The 26,562-nt window shown below is 39.0% G+C and overlaps 1 long non-coding RNA gene and 1 other non-coding gene across 2 annotated transcripts in view; both read right to left on the reverse strand.

Annotated features, from left to right (window-relative positions):
* LOC103878424 overlaps positions 1-3,059 on the reverse strand; it is a 150,610-nt gene extending 147,551 nt beyond the window's left edge. Inside the window, exons 1-2 of the long non-coding RNA XR_004177827.1 lie at positions 1,885-3,059; positions 850-1,011 (exon numbers count right to left, since the gene is read on the reverse strand). This is a non-coding gene — a long non-coding RNA (uncharacterized LOC103878424). The remainder of the gene's footprint in view (positions 1-849; positions 1,012-1,884) is intronic.
* A 5,110-nt stretch (positions 3,060-8,169) lies between these two features.
* LOC116270127 lies at positions 8,170-8,276 on the reverse strand. The gene has a single exon (XR_004178064.1). It is a non-coding gene; the product is annotated as a U6 spliceosomal RNA (small nuclear RNA).
* Positions 8,277-26,562: the final 18,286 nt, after the last annotated feature.

Genomic DNA, 26,562 nt, shown 5'->3' on the forward strand with positions numbered 1-26,562 from the left:
AAAATCTAGATGACAGATTGATAGGTGCAGCAAACCACCATGGCACATGTATACCTGTGTAACAAACCTGCACGTTCTGCACATGTATTCAAGAACTTAAAGTAAAATTTAAAAAATAAAGTTGAAACCCAAGGTACATCATTTATTAGCAGTGTGATTTTGGTGATTTAACCTCTTTATGCTTGATCTGCAAAAGAGAGAGGCTTACTTGGAAAAAAATTCCATGATTAGAGATCATGTATGGAAAGCCCTAGGTAAACTATACCTGGAATGTGGCAGGTACTCAGTGATGGAGCCCCCATTTCCTTGCCAGGGCTGAGTGTTCCCACATTAAATTGGGGAGAGGTGTGTGTTTCATAAGTACATGAGTCGATGTACATTAAGTCAAACTTTCTCCAGCGAGTATAATTAAAGATGTAAAACTTGGGAACTACCACTGGTCATCTTCTGCCATTTGGAGAAAGCCAGTCTGGTCTGGGTATCATGAAGATACTCAGAGGAAAGTCAAAGAAGCATGAAGCTGATACCCAGAGTAAGAATCTTGAAAGTGTTCAAGTACCCGGTTCTACTTATCACTCTCTCCAGCTTCGCTTGGCTATGTTGAAGGCCGAGTTTCTGTCACTTACATCCCACAATATGTTAATACAGCCAGCAATTGTTTCTATTCTATTAATAGGCAGAATGCCATGAGTAAAACAGGGATAGTTGAAAATAAACATTCTCTTCCCAATATCATCTCCAAATTAATAACTTATTCACTAATTCTCTGCTTTAGATTGTCTAACAGAAATCTAAGAATATTAAATATAGACAACAAATATTTTTCCAAAGATGCCTTCTTCCACTTACTTGGCATTACTTCATTGGAATTCATCTTCAAAGAGTTAGTTTTATCTTGACTATAGTTCTAATCTTCCCAGTGAAGCTTTCAATATAAGCTAATGATTTTGATGTACATCCAACTCAAGCTGCATAATATACTGTTCTATATGCTGTTCCATCTGGGAAACACTTAGAGATAAAGGCAATAATGTGATTATTTGCTTCATACAAATTGCTGCTCTGAAAATTAGTTTTATAATGCAGAAAATAAGAGACTGTTTAATGCTTCTTATCAGGCTTAGCTTTTCAGATGTTCAAGGGACTTCGACTGAATATTGACAAGTAGCAAAACACCACAGTATATGCAGTAGAAAAATTTCAGACTGTACAAACAAAAATACATTTATTTTGCCAAATTGCATCCAGAGTTATTCTTAAGAGTTGCTTTCAGGGGCTTAGGAATCAAAAGAATCAGAGAGACAAGAGTGGGCACCTAACACCTTCTAGGAAATAATAAATTCTTTCTAATTATATATACTCTGGGTAGCAATAAACAGGCAAAGGCCAAACATACCTTCAACGGTAATGTGCTTCATGGACAGAATGTATTATGAGCTAAACCCACTGTAAAAAAGTATAGCCTACACATGCAGGATTCCCAAAAGAACAACCACCACCACCAAACTGCAGATTTGTACCATTGTATCCCCTCTTATGCAGAATAAAATGCTCCTGAAATGAAAATGCTTCTGTCAGTGATGGTGCTTGGTGTTAAGAGTTTAAAGTTATCTGGGTTTGTACTTTTGGTTACCTTTTTAAAAAGATTTAACTAAAGTGTTTTACAAGCTTTAGAAAAATTATCAGAATATCAATTTATTTTGTAGGTAAAATAAAACACGTAAAACCAACACACATTACCTTCTTTGTCCAAAAGGAGTTATTTCTTTCTTTCCTAACCAGAAGAAATCAAGCACAGGCATACTGTATTAGCCAGGGTTCTCCAGAGAAACAGAACCAATAAAAGAGAGAGACAGAGAGATTTATTTTAAGGCATTGACTTACACGATTGTGGAGACTGGTAAGTTCAAAATCACAGGGTGGGCCAGTGGAGTGGGAGATCCAGGGAGAGCAAAGGTTCAGCTCAAAGGTCATCAGGCTGGAAGAGCTGATGCTGCAGATGAAGTCTGAAGGCAGTTAGCTGGAGAATTCTGTTCCTAATGGGAGAGTCAATCTTTTTGTTCTACTCAGGTTTTCAACTGATTGGATGAAGCCCACCCATAAAATGGAGGGCAATCTGCTTTACTTAACTCCACTGATTTAAATGTTAATCCCACCCAAAACACCCTCACAGAAAGACCCACAATAATGGTTGACTCATAAAATTCACCATCACACACACACACACACACACACACACACACACACACATATATATATATAATCACAAAGTCATGCTTCCCCCTACCTACCTAGAGGCCACCTGCGCAGTTCCCATTTACTATCGAGACTTCTTGCAGCATCTTTTGTTTGAGGTTATCCTCTGACCACACAAAGGAGGAAAGACACAGGCTGAAAGTACCAGGAAGTGAATGCTCCCAGACAACCTTTAACTAATGAGGGGTGCAATTTGGTGGATAACTAAAATTCCTCGTTGTTCAGAGTGACATTCAGAGACTCAGTCTACCCCATCTCTAAGGGGAGGATCCCTTCTCTGTCTCATTTCTCTACTCCCTTGCAGTGCCTTCTAGGATCACCTGCCAAAGAAACAGGCTGTACCTAAATTCTTGTTTCAGCATCCTGCTTTTGGGGAACCTAAAGAAATATAATATCCAAGCTGGTTGTTCTTACTCCACATTGCTTCCCTCCCTTCCTATTATCCACTTCTTGATTTCAGGCTCCAGTTCATACAAACAGCTTATGTCTATAATTTATTTTTTTTAAGTTGATCTTTATTTGTACTGAGAAGAGAGAATCAGGAATAAGGGACTACCCCCTTTTTTATCCAAGGACTTCACTTTCAGCAGTGCATCCACAAAACGCACACATACAAATTTGGCAGCCTCAGTATAGAATAACAAGTAGATTCTTCCCATGAATATATAAAGACTACCCAACTCTATCTGTAAAGCTGAATAAAGTCATTTCTAGACAGAAATGCTCAACTGATATTTATGAAAAACAGGTACGTGAATGAATGAATAACTAACATTCAGACCAGGCACGGTGGCTCAAACCTGTAATCCCAGCACTTTGGGAAGCCGAGGTAGGCGGATCACCTGAGGTCAGGAGTTCAAGACCAGCCTGACCAATATGGTAAAACCACGTCTCTGCCAAAAATACAAAATTAGCCAGGTGTAGTGGTGCATGCCTGTAATACCAGCTACTCAGGAGGCTGAGGCAAGAGAATAGCTGGAACCCGAGAGGCGGAGGTTGCAGTGAGCCGGGATCAAGGCGTTGCACTCCAGCCTGGGTGACAAGAGCAAAACTCTGTCTCAAAAAATAAATAAATAAATAAATAAATAACTTTTAGTTGTAGAATTGAACACATGGGTCACCGAAACAAGGGCTCTTCCCTGATAAAAATCAAAAAATGCTATCTTACTGAGCGTAAGATCCAACCGGAAGTGCCTAGTTTCAGCTCCATCACTGTCAATGTAAAAACCCACAGAAAGTCACATTACTGCTGTGCCTTAAATTGAATCAAGAGTGTCAGACATTCCAGCATTAAGAGCTTTGGTCTATAAGTCAGGACAGCGGAATGGGAAATCAAACTCACCAGTAATTGACACTTGACATTTCTAAAGTCCAGTACTTATTGGAGTAAATGCAGGAATGATACTTACGGTTACCAGATTATTATCTGAAGGCAATAGGAACTTGGTCTTGAAAATGTGGCTAACTCGGTTCCATACTCAATGTAATTATCTAAGAGGGGCTCAGAAACCTAAGGGCTTTCAGCTACCTTTGCTTCTGTTCTTTAAGGAAAGAGGATGATCCAAAACTATGGTCTAGGTACTTTTTTTTTTTTTTTTAGTATTAGAAACCTTGATCAAAATGAACTCTTAGGTGGAAATTCAATTTACCTAATGTCTTAATTTATTCAGTCAACAAATACTTGCTGTGCGCCATTGTTCAAAGTACTGGGGATACAGCTGTGAATACAATGGACAAAAAGTCTAGACCTCATGGAACTTACACTTTAGAAGAAGGGGTGATACGGTTGAAGGGTCTATGTGAGCTGGCAAAGGCAAGGAGTAGAGCTCCTGGAGCTCTTTAGTATGCATAAGAACTACCTGGAACGCTTGTGGAAGGGCAGGTCCCTACCCTTCCTGCCCCAAGTCCCTCCAGACTCTGATTCTGTAGGTCTCCAGGAAGGAAATTTGGATTTTTAACAAGTACTCTAAAGTATTTGATGCAGGTGATACAGACCACACTGGAGAAACAGAGCCCTAGAGTTCCCAAGGCACAGTTTACAAACTACTTGCGTAGATTATTTCTCTAGGGATTGGCCTTTGCGTCCTCTTTCTCAGGCAGTCATCAAGAAGCACGTGATGGATGTCCCCATTGAACTAGAACCTTAGAAATGCTTGAAGTTTCATTAGAGGTATTTTTTTGTGCCAAAATCAGAGTCAAATAATAACAAAGTACTAAATTTCCAAAATTATCTTAGATTCCAAAAATACCCTTAACAGTAAACAGATGAAGAACTATTAGCTGCTCTTGAACCAAGTTCCTAGAGTGCTTGGCATATATTTCAGCACACCAACTTAGCTTAAGGGTCACAAAGATCTACTTCTGCCACTGTTTCCTGTTCTTAAGTAGTTGCTCAAGAAAGGTGAGCACTGTGACTCATCTGAGTCTCTGTGTCCCTTTGTGCCACCACAGTATTTGTCATATGGCAGACAATATATGCTTGTGAAATCCTTGAATAAATGAGATAATGAGTGAACAAGTGAATTAACAAATAATAAGCCAACCTCACCTGTAGTGGCTTGCAAATGAGGGGATCTCTCTTTCTACATTATGTCCAGCTTTCTAAGTCTCTGATTTTAATACTGAAAGAAGACAGGAATGAAAAGGAAATCAGCCACTAATTGACTGCTGCCTCCAAAAATTGACCCACGCAAAAATTACAGAATGTTCGTCACTATGTGGTTTCAAGATTTGTAAGTCCTGGAATTGGCTACATTTCAAATCATATCTGTAAAAATACATCTACTAAAAAGAAAGCTTGTTGTATGGCAGTTTATAAGAGTTTGCTGGTCCTCTAACACTAGAGTTACATAAAGTTTCCACAGCATACCCTATTTCCATTGCAAAAACTTTTAACCTTGAAGTTAATCCCTCCCCAAATTTGATGATGATGATTGATGAAAATGACAGCAAAAGCCTCCAACTGTTTATTTAGGCATCACTGCCCTCTGCTGGATAGAATTAGAAGTTTCCATGTAAGTGTACTTAGTTTTCCAGAATCTCTGGACATAAATGGACTTTTAAAGTTATTCTTACCTAGTCAAATCCAGGGCTAAAACTGAGGATCAGTATTTGATTTTCTCCTTTTGCCTAAGGCTCCAATATGATTCAATACAACATTGTTACTGATCCTATCTTTATCCAAAATTGTGATGTTTTGTGCATTGGGAACTTTTTCGCATTAATTTTTATTTTCAATATCGCAGTAAAATATTGTTTATCTTGATCGCTGAATCTTTTGACACTCCCTTAAATTTTGTCCCTATAGCAAATGCCTCACTTGCCTTACCCTAATCCCAGCTCTGGTCAAACTAGCCCCTAAACTACTTTCTCCAGGAAGTTGACAGCCACATTTGAACACTTCAGGAACATCTTCTTTGACTTCTCTCCCTAAGTCTAGGCTCCCTAAACTAGGGTCCTGAAGAACCATGTATCTCTCCTTGCATAATTGCTGGATAAATATCTGACTCCACTCTAGACTGAGCTTCACGAAGACAGGAGACTTGTGTGGAATTTTTTCTAAGCACAGGATTTTCAATATCAGTAGTTAGAGAATAAATATAAGTTGAATGAAAGAATTACCAAATACCAGTGAAAGAAGGAAGATCTGTGTGGCAGCATTTTTCATACTTAGTCAGCTGTATTAGAACAAAGTAATAATAGCAGCAATAGCAAAAACAACTGCTATTTCCTGACCACTTACTGCATGGTGAACTTTGTGCTAAGTAACACATGGTCTCATTTAATCCACACAACAATCTTGCATGGCATGGACTATTATTACCCACATTTCAGCAGAGGAAGAATCTAAGGCTTAGAGAAATGCAGAAACCAGAAACATTTCTTTCTGTAGCTTTCACATTGGTTCTAGAAATTTCCCTTGATAACACTTTTATGTATCACACAAAATAATTCCATCAAACAAGACTATAAATAGACAATAACTAAAAAAAGGAAAAAATAATAATTCCAAATCTCACCCAAAGAGGATTATATACCTGTTATGTGAAAGGCTCTAGACTAAGATCTTCAGGGGATGAAAAGGAAAAGCAGAGCAAATTTCTCTCTGGGATCATCAGTTTAGGAAAATATAGAATATTTTAAAAATTAACTATGCAAATGCTAATGTAAAAATAGAAGGTCTAGTAGGGTCACCGTCATAAGAGAAGGAATAAATGTGAGAGAAAGATTATAATCTGGTTGGAGGGATCAGGAATCCCTTCATAGGAGGTGGCAGCATGTCAGCTAAGCTCTGAAGGAGAGATGAAATATTAACAGGTAGAATTAAGGGTAGGAGGAGGGAGAACAATTGAGAAAGAGGCAACCGTCCAAGGTAAACCACCTTTATAAAAATTATAACAACGAGAATTACAACAGTGAGAGAGATCTGATCTAACCAACTCTATCTTGCCTTTAATGTCCAAACTGCCCATGGTCATTCCTGAGTGTGGGCCAAGCTAATTTAGGGAGAAATTCAGTTTATAGCTTGATTAATAATAGCCTTTCCCCAAAACTACCACCTCTGTAAAACTAACTACAGGCCACCAGGTTAGGAGGGTGAGAGGGGCCTCAATTCGTAGTTAAATGACTACCAGCCATTATTCTGGAAGTCATAAGATTTGCAACTTCCCCAAGTACTCCTGTAAATAACATCACTATTGCAGAATCTGAGATTGACCTTTTGAGATGTCTTTTCAGACTTTTGCATTTCTGATGATGGGATGGTCCTACGGGGACCAGCGACTCCTCTGTAGCCCCCACCCAGAAGCAGTCTCAGCGCTGGAGGACGGTTTTCCACACCCCTGTGATTGCATTACCAACCAATCAGCAGCACCCATACCCTAGCCCCTGCCCACCAAACTATGGTTGAAAAATCCTAGCCTCCAAATTTTCAGGGAGGCTGATTTTAGTAATAATCAAACACCAGTGTGCCATCTAGCGGGCTCTGCACGTATTAAACTCTTTCTTTATTGCAATTCCCCTGTCTTGATAAATCAGCTCTATCTTAGCGGTGGGCAAGAAGATTACACTGAGGGGCTACACAAGCACAAGGAAAGAGGCAGGAGCGTGTGTGTGTGTGCGCGCGCGCGCGCGTGCGCGGGAATGTTCCAGTTTGTCTGCAACACATGGCACACATAGAAAAGTAAAGGGACAGGGGGCAGGGATACAGACTGGAACATAGTACCGAGGCACCCCCATACCAGGCCAAGGGACCCTTACATAAATATTTCCTACTAGAAGGAAAGAACGTTCTCGAGCAGGGAAATGCTGTGAAGCTCAAATCCTCCTCCCCCACCAAAATCTATTGCCTCGGGCTGCTGGTAGTTCCTCTGGCTAATAAGGATACCTCATTCGAGCCATTTCCACTTCCAGGCTTTGTCACCTGCTGAGGCCAGAAAGGCAGTGAAAGTGTCTGGAAGCATTGGTGGTCTAGGGAGGGTGGCCCCTGGTGGCCACTTAGCTAAGCAACGCGGTGGCAGAGGCAGCAGGGGAGGCCCCACTGGGCCACGTGGGTCTGGGTTGTAATAACAGAGTAAATGGTGGGCAGCAACTTAGCCCTGGCATTATTGGTGAGGCTGGGACGTGGGCTCTCCAAGTCCCACTGTGGAGGAGATGCTGGCAACTACATGCACACCGTTGCTAATGGTAAAATCCTTGGAAGACCTTGATGTAGTTCTTGTGTTCAATCATGGCTCAGAAAGGAGCATTATTTAGTCAGTGAAAACCACAAAAACATTTTTTCTACAATCAGTAAACAAGTTGGAAATTATTAGAATAATTTGGTGAGTGATATGCACCAGAATTACTTATATCACTGGTTTTGTGACATAAAGTTTAGTTTAGAGAATCAGAAACACATTTCTGATTTTCTTTTTTTTTCTTTAACACTTCACAAACTTGCGCGTCATCCTCATGCAGGGACTGTGATAATGTTCTCTGTATCATTCCAATTTTGGTATGTGTGCCACTAAAGCGAGGACTGTCATTTTCTCATTCACTTATTTATCTATACAACCATAGCAGTTGTTGGGTGTTTTAAATACCTCTCAGGTTTGCAGCCATTCATTCACATAGAGACAGAAAGCTGTCATGAGGGCCTGGCAGCAAATGAGGGGACATGAAGACGTCCCTCCTACACAGTGACTGAGCCGACCTCCCTGCATCCAAGACCATTCCCACCCACCCTGCAGAGCTCTGTCCTATGACATCACCTGCTGACTCCCCTAAAATAGCACATTGATATAATGTAGATGTGGTTTACTTTTTCCTTCAGAGGTGGAGGACACTGTTACCAGAAGAGAACGGGTTTATTGCCTGATTAACTGGCCTAAACGGTAGGTGAGACGTATTCATCCATTTCTAATTAGTGAAAGCTGGCTTTGTGCCAAGCTCTGTGCTAGACTCTGGGACACAGTAAGAAGAGATGAGCAAGCAAAGGAGCCTCTGGAGGAAGGACACCAGCCCAGCCTTAGAGGGTAGGAAAAGCTTTTGGGAGAAAGTGGTGTTGACAACGCTGAGACCTGAGAAATGAGTAAACGTTAGCCAGGCTCTTCAGATGCTGGGGAGGAGACAGGGAAAAAGAGAAGAGAGGAGGCAGGGAGAAGGAGCAGCACACAACTGCAGGAAAAAATAGTAAGTTCTTAAAGACTTGCAAGAGAAAAGAATGTAGTTCCTTGGGGGAAGTGGATGCTTCTTAAGCCTGGAGCACTGAGCACAAGGTGGGTGCTACAGTTTGGATGTTTGTTTGTCCTCTTCAAGCCTCATGTTGAAATTTAATCCCCAGTGTGGCCATGCTGGGAGGTGGGGCCTAATGGAAGATGTTTCGGTCATAGAGATGGATTCTGCATGAATACATTAATGCCCTCCGTGGGGGACGAGGGTGAGTTCTCACTCTATGAATTCCCTCAAACATTGGTTGTTAAAAAGAGCTGACACCTCCCACTTCTCTTGCTTGTCCCCTCTCAGCATGTGATATCTGCACACACCGACTCCCCTTCTCCTTACACCACGAGTGGAAGCAGCCTGTGGCCCTCACCCAACGCGGATGCCCAGTCTTGAACTTTCCAGTCATTGGAATCATAAGCCAAATGATCCTTTTTTCCTTATCAACTGCCCAGCTTTAGGTATTCATTTACAGCAACACAAAACAGACTAAGACAGTGGGGAGCTGGGAGATGTAAGACTGGGGTGACAAGCAAGGCCCGGGTCACAAAGGTCTTAATGAGCCACATGAACCAGACTGGGCTTTATTGTGAGAGTAATGGGAGGATGTTGAAAAGATTCAACAGAAGGGTAATGTAATCAGATTTGCATTTGAGACAGGGTACCCTAGCTACAGTGTAGGGACTAGATGGGAGAGGGCTAGACTGGAAGCAGGGAAACAGTAAGGATGCTTGCTGTGGTAAATCAGGTGAACGAAAGATGATGGTGTCAGAACTTAACTAATGACCATGGAGTTGAGAGAAGTGGGCATTTCACACACTATTTATTACACAGAATTAAAGACCTTGGTGACTGACGGATGGTTTTAAGAACTGAAACTTAGTGTCTCTCCCAACCCCTGCCAAAATTTATATTTTGAACCCTTAACTTTTATGTGGCTATATTTGGAGCTAGGGCCTCTAAAGAAGCAATTAAGGTTAAACGAGGCCATAAATATGGGGCCCTGATCCAATAGGATGTGTCCTTCCTTATAAGAAGAGACACCAGAGAACTTGCTCTCTCTCTCTCTCTCTCTCTCTCTGCCTGCCACGTAATGACACATTAAAAAGATGGCCATCTGCAAACCAGGAAAAAAACTCTCACCAAAAACTAAATTTACCAGCACATTCATCTTAGACTTTCAAGCTTTCAGAACTGTGAGAAAATAAATTTCTGTTGTTTAAGTCACCTAGCCCATGATACTTTGTCATAGCAGCCTAAGCAGACTAATACAGATGGGGGTTCACAGACAGAAAGGAGTCAAATGGGACCTCCAGGGTTCTAGCTTGGTTAAGATGCAACCTGGAATGCCAGCACTGATAGGTGTGCACAGGAGAAACAGGCTTGTGGGGAGGATGAGTTCCAATCTGGGCATATAGGGTTTGAGGGACTATAGGACATCCAGGTAGAGATGCCCAGTAGGCAGTTGGATACGTAAGTCTGGAGCTCAGAAGCAGCAGCTAGATCAGAGATGTAGATTTAACAATAAGCATATAACTGATAATTAAAGCCTTGAAACAACAAGAGATTTCTCAGGAAGAGAATGAGGATGAATAAAATGAAAAAAAAAAGACTGAGGACATACATCAAAAAATCACCAATGTTTAAGGAACGGAGAGGAAAAAGAAGAACTTTTGGGGAAGTTTAAAAGTGGAAGGGGAAAAAATCCAAAAATGATGGTGGACAAACATAAGTGGGGGTGTGGAAATATCAAGAGGGAAAGCATGAACAATAGCATTGGCTGTTTATGGGAAACTAAGTTAGGCCAAGGTAGCGAAGGGATGCATGGGTTCAGCAGTGCAGGGGATGCTGGCAACCTGGAAAAGAGGACCTTCAGTGGAGTGGCAAGGGCAGAGCCAGGTGCAGAGTAAAGGGCAGAATTAGCAGAATAAACTCTGAAAGAAGTGGAAGCAAAACAACAGCAGAAATAAGATCAAAGCATATTTGTAAATAGTTTTACTCTTGAGCTGTAATTTTTTAATAGATGTAAATAGGAAGATGGAATTTGTTACTAGAAGGCATAAGGAGACACTTTATTTGTGTAATGCTATGTCTTAAATTAGACTATATGGCAGGTTAGAAATGAAGTCACATTTCAACCTCATGTGGAACTAGATTGGTATGTTTTGTTCAGATTAGGTTTTAATGGAAATGAAGCCTCGTGAACTTTTAAGCTTTCAAAACGGTTACTTTTGTTTATTTGTAAAGTGGCTTGAGAGCAACTATAAATACATTCTGACATCAGGTAAATTCCACGAAAGTTATCTCTGTGTATGTAATATTGGTTGTCATTATGGTGATTTGGAGAAAATAATACTCCGTACATTATTATAACCGAATGATCCATATTGACCCAAAGCCTTACTGAACTATTGTTGAGATAGAAATCTCTGGACTGTAGTAAGAGTCTTGGAAGTGCTAACTCTTGCCTTCTCCCTCTACCTCCCACTTTTTCTCTCCCTCTATAATCATCCAAATGTGAGAGCACTAAACCAACACTTGGCAAAATCCTGCTAACATTATTTTGAGACGTTTCTGTTTACTTGTGAGTTTTAATTCCTCTGCAAGGAGTTCTTCCCTGCTCTCAAATCCTCAAATGTATTGGAGGATTCTATCACTCTCCTCCTGCCGCCAAATCCCAGAACTTGGCCCATCCAAGACCCATAACCTTCCTTTCCCTCTGATTCTCTTCTGCTCCTCCCAAGTCCAGGCAGACATTATCCAGTATTTATGTGAGAGAACTGGCTCTAACTGTTCATGTGCTTTTCCAAACTTTGTGTTTGCCTGGTCTTCACTTCGAAAACACAAAAGTTAAAAAGTACTTTTCTTTCACCTGCAATCTGCTCTGTGTCAGCCCATCCCTATGGCATTAAGATAAATTTCGTACTGCATCAGACTGACGAAGAGGTACAAAACCTACAGAGAGGGAATTTTAGTTTATATCTCAAAATATTACCTTGCCACTTAAACAAATAAAACAGAGAAATAGAAAGGAAGAGGAAGGAAAGAAAGAGGAAGGAAGGAAGGAAGGAAGGAAGGAAGGAAGGAAGGAAGGAAGGAAGGAAGGAAGGAAGGAAGGGAGAGAAGGAAGGGGAAAAGGAAGGAAGGAAAGGAGGGAGGGAAGGAGGGAGGAAAGTCATCAGATTTAATTTAAAAATTAGATCACCCCCATCATCTAACAACACAATCACTGGGAACAATTTTGGTATTTATCTTTTCAATTTATTATCTATATATCCATCTATATATTTCTACTATGTCTATCTTTTGCTACCTGTAGGTTGCAATCTGCTTTATTGAATGCAATAATTCACTTCTCTCATGCTTCACAGCATTACTCCATTCTGAAAAGCCTTTCTAAATTAAAAAAAGTAAATTTAAATGTTTTCTTTAATTTGTAATGAAAAAATTTATGACACATTTTTATCTTAACCTACCTTACCTAAACAATTTTCACATTGCTAACTACGCAATAAAATCAAGTTTATACAAACAACTGACAACAGTATTCCGAAATATCTGAATATGGTTTGTACACTGACTAAAATAAAATAAAGATCTATTGTACTCACAAAATGAGGATGAATAGTCTTTGTAGTAGATGTTGGTTGGGGACAGTTGTGAGAAAGTCATTCCTTTGGAAGATGAATTTTCTGTGCACCATTTTCTTTACCAATTTTTCACATTTTCAGGGATTCATGATTATATTTGACACTCAAATTAGAAATAATTGGACTTAGAAATAAAGTTAGAGCACTGAAAGCTATCTGTAGGGCAAAATAAAGGTTAAGTCTTTGTATTAGTCTGTTTTCATACCGCTATAAAGAACTGCTCAAGACTGGGTAATTTATAAAGGAAAGAGGTTTAATTGACTCACCGTTCAGCAGGGCTGGGGAGGCCTCAGGCAACTTACAATCATAGCGGAAAGCACCTCTTCACAGGGCAGCAGGAGGGAGAATGAGTGCAAGCAGGGGACATGCCAGATGCTTATAAAACCATCACATGTCATGAGAACTCGCTCACTAACACGAGAACAGCATGGGGAAACCGCCCCCATGATTTATTCACTTCCCACTGGGTCTCTTCCACAACACGTGGGGATTATGGGAACTAAAATTCAAGATGAGATTTGGGTGAGGACACAGCCAAACCATATCAGTTTTATAATTCTTAGTAACGTATGGAAAGAGCACACAGAGACACTATGTCTTTACCCCACTGGATTGGTGAACCTACACAAAGCAAATTATTTTAGAATCACCTAATATTTGCCCAATTCTACTTGTTTCACATTATATTATTTGATTAGAAACTACTGTGTTGAGAAAATTGGTTTGGTTAACATGGCTATCCTAAAACCATTTGGTTAACATGGTTATCCTAAAAGCATAATGTTTAACAATTTGGTTTGGTTAACATGGCTATCCTAAAACTATAATGTATCACATAGCATATTTACTTAGTATTGCTTGGGTGAAAAATAGTTAAATTTTGTTAAACATTGTCTGAAACATTGTATAACTGTGAAACAGCCAATATGGCCAAAAATTATCAAATGAACAGTCATTATATGAAGTAAATCTATCTATGAAAACATCATTTATGCCAGTAAATGATTCTACAGCAATATTTTAAATGGCTACAGAAATTCAATTACGTAAATGTACCAAAATTTATTTAAACAATTCACAATTATTGGAAATTTAGTGATTTTTTTCCAGATTTCATTGTTATAAACAATACTATGCATGATCCTTCTTGTGGTAAAGTCCCCTAAGAGGCTCTTCATATTAAAGTATTAGCCTTTTTTATCCAAAGCTAGATCCCAATTCTTCTGATTCCCAAGTTAGTATTTTTCTCTCTACACCAAATTGAGGAGACAGGGATCACACTAAATTTGCTGCACACAGATTGACACAACCACAGAAACAAACAAGCAAAGATTCCCATAAACACACACATATTAAAAGTAATGTCAAAAACCCCAATTACTTTTGTACCAAGCTAATAGAAGTTTATGTTGATCATTCAATTCAGGAGAATGCAGTTCTCACTCCAGAGAAATTGACCAACCGTTTATTAAATAATGTGCTTTTCAGAGGCATGTAACCAAGAAAAAAATTTACTTCTTGTCCAACTTTGTCTTCATGGTTTAGTTTGGAAATCCCTTCTGAAAGACTCAATGCTTTAGGCTAGAGTCTCTTTAAGAGTTTTTCAACTTTCCTTGCTTAACCAAGTAAGGGAAAACTGTGTTATGCTAGGAAAAAAAAAAAATAAAAATAAAAATGGCCTGGTTCTAATTCTTTTGCCTTTACCTTTGTTCCTTCATTGACTTGTAAAGGTAATTAATATGGAAAAACTCTGGTGATCCACATGACCAGTGTCCTCCACTAATTAAGTTATATAGTTCACATACACACACAGACACATACATGTGTTACCTGGGCAACTATACACAGAAGCAGAAATTAATTAACCTGGTGACAAATATAATTAAAGCAAGAACCTATGGCCTTTAAATGGTATCATCTGGTATCACTAAAAGAGTAAGAATGAATGTGTTTTCACTTATAGAGAAATAAATGGCTTCAAATTCCTATTTCCAATTCAGTTATGACATTTTCCTGATGAAGTATACGTCCTGGCCAGAGTGCTGTGTTATAAACAAGCAAGCTTTCTGTAAATGTTACCAATCTATTTCAAATCTAGTAGGCTCTCTTATTTCTCCAGTAGTTCAGGTAAAAAATATATATATATACGGCACATTAATATAATTTATCCATCTTGTTCAGCAAGAATAGAGAATTGGTAAGGTTAATTGATTTCCCATTTACTATTTCTGGTGTTGGTTTCCATGGAAAAAAAGATTTGTTTGGATGTCAGCAAATCAATGACTATTTCATTTCCTTCATTCTTTTTATGAGGAGGCAGCCTAGGGCAGTGAAAGGCTCCCCAGACATAGGAGATATGGAAATGCCTAAGAGGTGCTACTGCTGCTGGAACAGACACCTGGAGTTGGTAGTTGCCATAACCCACAATCCTCACAACAATCACCAGCAATTTCTGGCAACCCAACAATTTCCACTGTTGTGGAAGCCAGAATCAGAAAGCTTACCCTTTCCTCCCACTTCTGAACCCTCATAAATGCCACTTCCTGACAGAACCTAAAAGGCAGTCTCTTGGCAAAGGATCCTGGGAGCTGTAGTTTGTAGACTCCCAGAACTAGCAGTACAGAAGCAAGTAAGGAAGAATAAGTATTCAGCTTGGAGACAGCAGATAAATAAATGGCACACCTCTAAAACTAAAAACAGAAGCAGAAAAACAAAACAGAATTAAGGAATTCAGAGGAAACACTGACAATACAGAGAATGGTAACCAAAAAAAAAAAACTTTTTAAGGAACGATTAAGAACAGAAAAAACAAGAGAAGGTAGGACATCCATAAAAACAGAACAAGACACTGATAAATAAAAAGACATTTTAAAACGAGAGAGCAAATGGAAACAAAAACTGTGATAATTACAATTAAAAATAAAAGTCCAAAAGAACATTTGAAAGGCAAGGTAAAAAAAAAAAAAAACGTAAAATTTAAATACACAGGAATAGAAAAAAAATAACAAAAATAGAGGATCTACTAAGATCTAAATAATAAGAACTTCAGAAAAAGAAAATGGAAAAAGTAGAAGAAAGGAACATATAAAAGATATAATAGAAGGAAAATTGCCAGAACTGAAGAAAATAAATCTGTAGTTTGAAAAGCCCTACCCAAGTACCCAAAAAAGACCAAGGCATGTCACCATAAAATTTCAGCACACCAGGGATAAAAAGAAAATGCTGAAAGTTTAAATAGAAGAAAAAAGAGACCATGTATAAAGATTCAGGAATAAAAAGTTATCAGACTTTTTTTTTTTTTTTTTTTTTTGAGACAGAGTTTCGCTCTTGTTGCCCAGGCTGGAATACAATGGCACAATCAATTTCAGCTCACGGCAACCTCCACCTCCTGGGTTCAAGCGATTCTCCTGCCTCAGTCGGCTGAGTATCTGGGATTACAGGCATGCACCACGACGCCCGGCTAATTTTGTGTTTTTAGTAGAGATGGGGTTTCTCCATGTTGGTCAGGCTGGTCTCAAACTCCCGACCTTAGGTGATCCGCCCGCCTCAGCCTCTCAAAGTGCTGGGATTACAGGCGTGAGCCACCATGCCCAACCAAAGTCATCAGACTTTTAAAGAGCAAAAATAAAGGAGAAAGGAATAGAAAGTATCATCAAAATTTTGAAGAAAACTTATTTCTAACATACAATTCTGTCCCATCTACATTACCAAACAAAAGGTAAAATAAAAATAAAAACATTTTTAGAATACAGGTTACCTCCAAAATTATCTCCCAAGCATTGTTTCCCAAAAAGTTATTGTAAGGTAAATTCCACCACAAGAAGGAAGTAAACCAAGAAGACACGAGTTTCAAAAGAAGGAATGAAACACAGAAGAGGTGAGGGGAATTTGGACGAGAATTGGTTCCTCAATGGCAGCTATGCAAAAGTCTAGAGGTCAGCCAATCCAGACTGGATCAGTAGGATAAAAGGCTCCAGAACAGAGTTGTTTCCACCGCAGAGAGTAAAGGCGAGGACTAATAGATCAAGAGTGGCTATACAGAAAGGACATGTACAATTCTGTCAGAGTACTTGGGGAAGAATTGACAGACACATGGAAAACCAAATATATTGGTGGTGGGGGGGAGGATCCTAGCAACTACTAACTCCAGAAAAAACAAAAAGTTAGAAATGTGATTGTATTACATTTTATGATAATGTTGTGAACAATACTTACATAATCAAAAGAATGTAAATGGTGAATATGGATTTCACCAAAAATGTATAATGTAAGTAGATGCTTGCATGGGGTCAGAGAAAGCATTGATGATGTGGGAGTACATAAGAGATAAAAATCTGAACTACGCTAATAGAAAATCAACAGAATACACTGAAAACTAAAACATCAAGGAATGTCATTTAAGCATGAGGATCCATTTTACACATCATGAAACTATTGCTTTTAAATTGTCAGCAGGTTTTCATAGGTCATACTCAGAAATGGGCAGTGCTAGGATTCCAGTCCTAACCTGTCATGCAAAACCTGTGCCTTCAACTCCTTTATGTGCTGATTCTGCCCCATTGGCAATATCATCTTTTACGTCTTTTATGTTTAAGCTCTAAGTCCCACTCTCTAAGGCGTGCGTTTCTAACACCATAGAATCCCACATGACATCATGTTAAGGATATTACTCAGAACCTATTGCAGAGGAGAATCATACCAAAGCATTTGTCATATAATGTGCTTACCACAAATGGTAGCACATCCTTTGACCAGCATCCTCAGAATAAACTATAACACCAAGATCCTCTTACAATATTAAAAGGAAATCATTTTAAAATGCATTGTTCTCATTCCTGACCTCTCAAAAATATTCTTAATAATCATTAAAATTCTTAATGATTTTTAGTAATCGTAACTTTTATGAATGATTTCATACCATTTCTTTTGGTGTCTCAGAGAATGCCCATTTTCATATTGCAAGCTACTTTGGAGAACTTTTTAAGTAAATGTCAAGTCTAAAGTTGTAGTTTTCGCCAGCTATAAATTGGAATAACCTGAGGAGTTCTTTAAAATACTGATCCCTAGACACCACCACAGACCAATTAAAAATCAGAATCTAGATGTTTTAAAAGCATCCCAGGTTACTCTAATATAAGGTGTTGAAAATCATAGGTTCACAATGTCAGAGTCGTTTGAACCTGTCCAACTCTATTTTGAATAGGGGCTGGGTAAAATGAGGCTGAGACCTACTGGCCTGCATTCCCAGGAGGTTAAGGCATTCTTAGTCACAGGATAAAACAGGTGGTTGGCATAGATACAGGTCATAAAGACCTTGCTAATAAAACAGGTTGCAGTAAAGAAGCCAGATAAGACCCACCATAATCAAGATGGCGACAAGAGTGACCTCTGGTAGTCCTCACCGCTACACTCCCACCAGCGCCATGACAGTTTACAAATGCCATGGCAATGACAGATTACCCTATGTGGTCCAAAAAGGGGAGGCATGAATAATCCACCCCTTGCTTAGCATATCATCAAGAAATAATCATAAAAGTGGGCAATCATCAGCTTTCAGGGCTGCTCGTCTATGAAATAACCATTCTTTTTTTTCTCTACTTTCTTAATAAACTGGCTGTCACTTTACGGGCTCACCCTGAATTATTTCTTACGCAAAATCCAAGAACCCTCTCTTGGGGTCTGGATCAGAACCCCCTTTCGGGTAACAACAATAGTGATTCTTAAAATGTGGTTCCCAAATCAGCAGCACTAGCAACACCTGGGAGCTTGTCAGAAATGCAAATTCAGCTCTGGAGACCAGAAGTCTGAATCAAGGTGTTGGCGTGGCAGGACCTCACTCCCTCCCAAGGCTCCCCGGTTCCTTGCCTCTTCCAGCTTCTGGTGTCTGTTGGCCTTCACTGGGGCTGCATCCCTCCAATCTCTGCCCCCATCTTCACATGGCTTTCTCATCTGTGTGTCTGTTGTCTTCCCTTCTTCTGTCTCTCACAAAGACACTTGTCACTGGATGTAGGGCCCACTTGGTAATCCAGAATGATCTCATCTTAAGATTCTTAATTACACCTGCAAAGACCCCCTTACCCTCACATCCATAGGTTCTGGGGACGTATCTTTTGGGGGACACCATTCAACCCACTATAACACTCAAGTTTGAGAAGCAGTGGTAGAGGCAGAATGAATGAGGAAATTCCACATGGAAAGTGCTCCCTTCAATTTCACACAAATCCTCCCCCCCTCCCCTTTTCATTTTCTCCTCTTGTTCACTTCTTTCTCTTCCTTTTATTCACTTGATTGTTATGTGTTTCTATTTCTTTTCCACTATTTAATTTTTTCTTTTTCCTCATATTCCTTGAGAAAAAATTTTTCCATTACTTTTTGACTCTTCTCATAGCCTCGTTCAGGCTGCAAACTGCATTTCTATTTTAGAAGAAAATTCAGAATAGTGAAACAAGCCTTCCTTTTTTGGGTGAAATATCAAAAATCATATTTCACATAAAATGTGATCAAATCTGATTTTAGAATTAATACTACAGATAACAAATGCTGTAGATGGTTTAGTAATTCTGCTTTTCCCATTTCAACCAGTGTCCTCTAGTGGTCAATGTTGGAATTGATAGTAAAAAAATAAACATTTTCATTTTTTTTCTTGCTTACTGATTAAAACATATGTTGAAAAAGCAATGTGTGTCAGATACTGTAGCTGTCCATATAAAACACCTAGACAAGTCAAATTCAGATGCGGTCCTTCAAAAGCTCAACTTTTTCCTATATTATTCCAGAGATGCTGGAATATTTGATTGGAATATTTGTTTCATTAAAATCTATGAAAACCATTTCAAGTTCATTAGTGTAACTATGTAGACGTTCTAGTGAGCAATATTTTTTTGTCCAGAAGGATAATTCCAAGAAAATGTATAATGTATGAAAAATGAATGAAATATACAACTATAACTCAGATCAGAAACACTTGGTGTGATGATTTAATAAACTGTACATACCAATATAAAAATTTTAACTCTTTGAAATTCCTTTATCTCTCATGTTAATCCTTACATCTGTTTGACGTTTTGAAGAATAGCAAGTTGGTTCAAGAGTTCCCTAATTAAGCACACACATTTTACTCTCTTTCCTCCCCAAATCCCATGAACATTAAAAACAAAAACAAAAACAAAAACAAACAAAACAAACAAACAAAAAACAACATGAGAATAAATCTGTAAAGAATTGAATCATGGGAAACTGGCATCACCAGACCAAAAGAAAGTGCAATTTTGACTAAATGTGTGGGGTAAGTGTATAGCAGAGTCATGTCAGGCATGAGAATTCCTGATCTGAGTAGGGCTTTCCAAGAGTTGTATTGGTCTTCACAAGACGGGGAGGTACTGAGGGGCGAAGAGGCCATGGCAGGAAGGGAAGCTGGGGGAGTGTTCATGTGGAGATCCCAATTTCTGAGATCTTTGCTTTTAAACCCCAATAAAAGAATCTTCCGACCAGGCGCGGTGGCTCATGCCTGTAATCCCAGCACTTTGGGAGGCCGAGGCGGGTGGATCACGAGGTCAGGAGACCAAGACTATCCTGGCTAACACGGTGAAACCACATCTCTACTAAAAATACAAAAAAACTAGCCGGGCGCAGTGGCGGGCACCTGTACTCCCAGCTACTTGGGAGGCTGAGGCAGGAGAATGGCGTGAACCCGGGAGGCGGAGCTTAAAGTGAGCCAGATCGTGCCACTGCACTCCAGCCTGGGCGACAGAGTGAGACTCTGTCTAAAATAAAATAAAATAAAATAATATAATATAATATAAAATAAAATAATAAAATAAAATAAAATAAAATAAAATAAACTACTGATCTGGTTTAGATCTGTGTCCCCACCAAAGCTCTTGTCAAATTGTAACCCCCATTGTCGGACGTGGGAACTGGTAGGAGGTGATTGGATCATGGTGGCAGATTTCTCATGAACGGGTTCATACCATCCCCTTGGTACTGTCCTCATGATAGTGAGTGAGTTCTCATGAGACTGATGGTTTAAAAGTGTGTGGTACCTCCCTGCTCTCTGTCTCAGTCCTGCTTTTGCTGTGTGACGTGCCTGCTCCCCCTTTGCCTTCCGCATGATTGTAAGCTTCCTAACACCTCCCCAGAAGAAGATGCACCTATGCTTCCTGCACAGCCTGCAGGACCAATTAAAACTTCCTTTTAAATAAATTTTTAATAAATTACCCAGTCTCAGGTATTTCTTTATAGCAATGAAAGAATCGACTAATACAAATACTGAATGAGGAACTTCAGTAAGAAGGAAACTGAATCTCAAAAGATAAATTGTATGTAAGAAACATTGGTAAGCACATTGATAACGTGATAAATTAAAATAAATACTGGGACCTGGTGCCGGCGACTCACACCTGTAATCCCAGCACTTTGGGAGGTCAAGGCAGATGGATCACTTGAGGTCAGGAGTTCCAGACTAGCCTGGCCAGCATGGTGAAACCCCAACTCTACTAAAAATACAAAAATTAGGTGGGCGTGGTGGCAGGCACCTGTAATTCCAGCTACACAGGAGGCTGAGGCACGAGACTCACTTGAGCCTGGGAGGCGGAGGTTGCAGTGAGCCGAGATTGTGCCACTGCACTCCAGCCTGGGCAACAGAGCCAGAACCTGTCTCAAAATACATACATACATACATACACACACACACACACACACACACACACACGCATACATACATACATACTGAGTGTTGAGTAAGGTAGAGAATAGAGAATTCCCTTCTCTTGGCATGAGTAGAGAGGAGGGCTTGGTTTGGGAAGCCCTGTGTTAGGGGACTGGGATCCCCCATCTTGCATTCCCTTTTTAGGGTACTGATAGGCAGGAGAAAACACTTTGGGCTTAGCCCCAGATAGTCTCAACACAAGAGGTAGCTCTTTATGGGTAAATGCCAATTGTCCACACTTGGTGTCCATAGTGAGCACTGGTGATCTCAAGCACAGTCTCCCCTCTCCCCACCCAGCCCCACTGGGATAAGAAGGGCCCTTGTGATATAGTTTGGCTCTGGGTCCCCACCCAAATCTCATCTTGAATTGTATCTCCCATAATTCCCACGTGGTTTGGGAGGGACCCAGTGGGAGATAACTGAATCAAGGGGGCAGTTTCCCCCATACTGTTCTCGTGGTAGTGAATAAGTCTCATGAGATCTGATAGTTTTATCAGGGGTTTCTGCTTTTGCGTCTTCCTCATTCTCTCTTTGCCTGCTGCCATCCAAGTAAGAGGGGACTGGATCCTCTTTGCTTACCGCCATGATTGTGAGGCTTCCCCAGCCACGTGAAGCTGTGAGTCCAATTAAACTCTTTCTTTTGTAAGTTGCGCAGTCTTGGGTATGTTTTTATCAGCAGTGTGAAAACGGACTGATACATGTTGGTTCCAGCTTGCTCAATGCTCAGCAATCAAGAAGATCCCTGGGTCAGTCATTTGAAATACCATTTTATCTTCAAAATTGGTAAATAAAAATGATTAACTTGAGAATATAGAAACAGAAGAACTAAAATACTAGACAATAAATAACATAATAAAGGAGGAAAACAGAGATAAATAATCCAAAGACTATTTGGAAAGGAGTTAAAGATATAGGCAAGCTTAGATTCCATTAAAGCAACTAAGTATGTATAAATTTAAGAGTGAATGTAACAACAATTGAAATAGAATATATAACTTCCAAACTATTAGAGTCAAAAAATGAGAAATAATTTGATCAATCCAATCAAATTTTAAAAAGAAAAAAGATGCAAAGAACATGTAGTATATAAAATGCACAAAATGAGATGGTAGAAATAAGTTCAAATAGATCAGTAATCGAAAGTGATTAAAATAAACTCACCAATTAAGAGACAAATATTCTAAAAAAGAATTTTTCTAAGAAAAGATTTAGAAAAATAAAATACACATATATGCTCTCCTTTAGAGATTGACATGAAACCCAACAGCACAGAAAATTTGTAGGAAAATATGGAAAATGTTATACTAACCAAAAGAAAGCTAATGTAACCATGTTAATATTAATAGAAGACAGAATGGACTTTAGGATTTAAAAATAAAATCCTTTTAGGGATAAAGAGGGTCATTATATAATAATGAAAACTAATTCACCACAATGATATAATAATTTTTAGCTTATATATACTTAACTGCATCACCTAAAAAGATATAAAGCAAAAATCGAGAGAATTACAAAATAAATATGATAAATTCACAATCACAATGGGAAATATCAACATAGGTCTATGAGTAATCGACAGTTTGAGCAGAGCAAACCTATTAATCTTTATATAGTGATTACATAGAGAAAAACCTGTAACAAACAATTAGTAAGCACACATCGTTTTCAAACACGTATGGTATGTTTACCAAAATTTACCATATACTAGGTAATTCTCAGCAAACACTAAGAATTAATGTCATGCATACCAGACTCTCTGGCTACTGTAGAAAAATGTAGAATTCAATAAGTTAAATATAATTGTATTAAGTTTCTATTGCTGCTATAACAAATTGTCACTAATTTAGTGGCTTAAAACAACACCCATTTATTATTTCATAGTTCTGTAAGTCAGATAACTGGGTGCAGCATGAATCATCTGGTTCATGAATCAGCATCAACCAGCATGAATCATCTGGTTCACAAGGTTATAATCAAGGTGTTCAGCTGGGCTGCGTTCCTTTCCAGAGGCCCTGGGGATGTTTCCAAACTCAGATTGTCGGTCAAATTCAGCTCCTTGCAGGTACAGGATCCAAGTCCCCACTTCCTTACTGGCTGTCAGCCCCAGGCAGTCTTTGCTCCTAGAAGCTGCCTGTACTCCCTCTCATGCTTTCCATGTGCCCTGCCTCCTGCAATCCAGCAGCAGTGATGCGTCCTTCTCATACTTCCAATCTCTCTGGCTTCTGCCACATTTCTCTGTTTCCAGCCAGAGAAAGTTATCTGCATTTAAGGATATGTTTGAGTAGATTTTCCCCACCTAGATAATACAGGATAATTTCCCTATTTTAAGATCCATCATCTTCATATCTGCAACTCACATTTGCCATGTAGAGTAACATCTTGGCTGGTCCGAGTGCACTGGTGTTTACAGCTAATTGATCACAACCAGTTATAGATTTATTTGTTTCTTCTCCACTCCCACTGCTTCACCTGACTAGCCTTAAAAAATAATTTAAAAAATTAAAAATAATATTATGTAAAGTAACATATTTACAGGTTCCTGGGATTAGAGTGTGGACATATTTTGGTAGTGGGGGAGGGTCTGCCTATCTCAATAGTCCAATAAATAAACAATATATTTGGAATTATTTTAAATCTACAATTAACAGGTCAAAAGAAAAAAAATTATAACAAAAATTTTAAAATATTTAGAGCTTAATAATGATGAAAAACCAAAACATGAAGGAATGGGCTAAACCCAATTTTGCTTAGAAGAAAAGCCATCACCTAAAATGTTCACATGCAAAGAGAAGAAAAAATATTAATGAATAAATGCGCTAATACAGAATTTTAATAAAAAAACAACAGTCTGAACTCTGGAGCTGGGAAGGAAATAGTAAAAATAAGAGCCAGAGTCAACAAGTAAACAACAAACAAATTATAGAGAGGATCAAAGAAATCAAAGAGTCAATCTTTGAAAATACTAAAATAGACAAATTTCTGACAATATTGATTAACAAAGAGAGAGAAGGTAAGAAGGTAAGAATACAAAAGGAGAAGAAACTGCCTTTTTTTTTTTTTTTTTTTTTTAAGAGACGGAGTCTCACTCTGTGGCCCACGCTAGGGTGCAATGGCACGATTTTGGCTTACTGCAACCTCCGCCTCCTGGGCTCAAGCAATTCTCCTGCCCCAGCCTCCTGAGTAGCTGGGACTAGAGGCACACGCTGCCACACCTAATTTTTTTTTTTTTTAGTAAAGACAAGGTTTCACTGTGTTGCCCAGGCTGGTCTCAAACTCCCGAGCTCAGGCAATCCACCTGCTTCGGCCTCCCAAAGTGCTAGGATTACAGGCATGAGCCACCGCGCCCGGCCATAAACTGCATTTTTAAAAAATTATATGTGAATACTATAAACAATTTTATGACAATAAATCAGCAAGATTGTTCTACGTGTGATCAATAAATGAAAATTAACATTCTGGTACAATAGCAATAAACAACTGGAAAATGTCAATTAAAAGAATTTACAATAGCAACCATAAGATTCCTAGGAATAAATCTAACAACAACAAAAAAGATGTGCAAGACATGAATAAAATCAAAATACTATAGTGAAGGACACGAAATAATCCCTAAACAAAAAAATCTCCATAAATGGAGAGATACACTATATTCATGACAAGATAACAAAGAAGGCCATTATTTTCAAATTCATGTACATTTTCAGAAACACAAAAGGAAAATAAAATTACTAATTTTTTTAATTTGGTGTTAAGGAAACAGTCTAAACAAAATTAAGGATAAGTCACAGAATGAGAGAAAATATTTGTAATATACACATATAATGAACCAAGGATTCTCTTCCCTAGTATATAAAGAACTCCTAAAATTTAATAAGCAGAAAACAAATAACCCAGTAGAAAAATGAGCAAAAGAGATAAATAGGCAATTCACAAAAGAGGAAAACTAAATAATTTAACCTTGATAATAATCAGAAAAAAACCCAAATTAGAACAATAATAAATATTATTTTATATCCATCAAGATGACTAAATCTAATTATGTCAAGTTTTGGAGGTTACGTAAGGAAAGGGCAGCTCATATATTACTAGGAGTATAAATTGGTACAACTATGAAGTAGAGACACCACATACCTTTCTATCTAGTAATTCCATTTTCAGGCCCCAACCCTAGAAAAACACCTGCCCAGGGAGACAGGTATATGGATGATCTCTTTGCAATGAATTTCTCAGGTGTTCTTTGTGCTCCTTGTATTTGGCTGTCTAGATGTCTCACAAGGCTGAGGAAGTCTTCCTCGATTATTCTCCCAATATGTTTTCCAGGCCCCCACTTGCTTCTGTTCTGCCATGTGAGATGGCTCCACCTTCTGCCATGAGTAAAAGCTCCTTGAGGCCTCCCCAGAATCCAAGCAGATGCTGTTCCTGTGCAGTCTGCAGAACCATAAGCTAATTAAACCTTTTTCTTTATATATTACCCCACCTTGAGTATTTTATAGCATTGCAACAACGGCCTAATACACTGATCATCTGATAAAGTCAGTACTGTTATTGTCACACTATTCTTATTTTATCACTGAGAACTTTGAAGCACAGAGTGTTTTAAAGTTTTATACAAGATTGGTAGAACTAGTGTGGGAGCGCTGGAGCTTGAAGCCAAGAAGTTTGTATTAATGAGCTCATGACCCTTACGACTATACCATGTGACCTTCGCAAGACAAAGGCAGATTGAGAGTGCATTTACAATCTGCATGAGAGAGATTATGTGTGGGTAGCGATGATTTGGCTTAAATCTTTAGATCTGAAAGAGAAGTGGACATTCACAAGCAAAGAAAGGGAGTGTTCCAGAGAGAACTCATAGGAATTACCTGTGGCAGCAGGGAGCACAGCACGCAGAATGGGATAAAATAAGGTCAGGTTGCTGGGGCAGGGATAGCCAGAGGGAGAGCCGTGTGAAAGGGACTGGAGGGGAAGGATGAAGGTTGAAACATGCAGGGCTTTTAAAAATGTTTTGTCGTTACCCTGGAAAACAAATGAGAATTCATCCATGGGGATGAGATTCAAGCATGCAGAGTTGGTTGGATGGCCAGAAAATGGATACAGGGACATGGAGTGATCAGTTGGAAGGCGAGGGACAGATGACCTAGCGTGGTCCAGGTTGCTAAGGAGGAGTGGACAGGTTCCAGTGAGGTGGTCAATAGAATAAATAATGGGTTGAAAGTGAGGGGTTAAGGTGAGGGAGAAATTAAGGAT

Source organism: Papio anubis, chromosome 13 (genome assembly GCF_008728515.1).
Source record: "Papio anubis isolate 15944 chromosome 13, Panubis1.0, whole genome shotgun sequence".
NCBI lineage: Eukaryota > Metazoa > Chordata > Mammalia > Primates > Cercopithecidae > Papio > Papio anubis.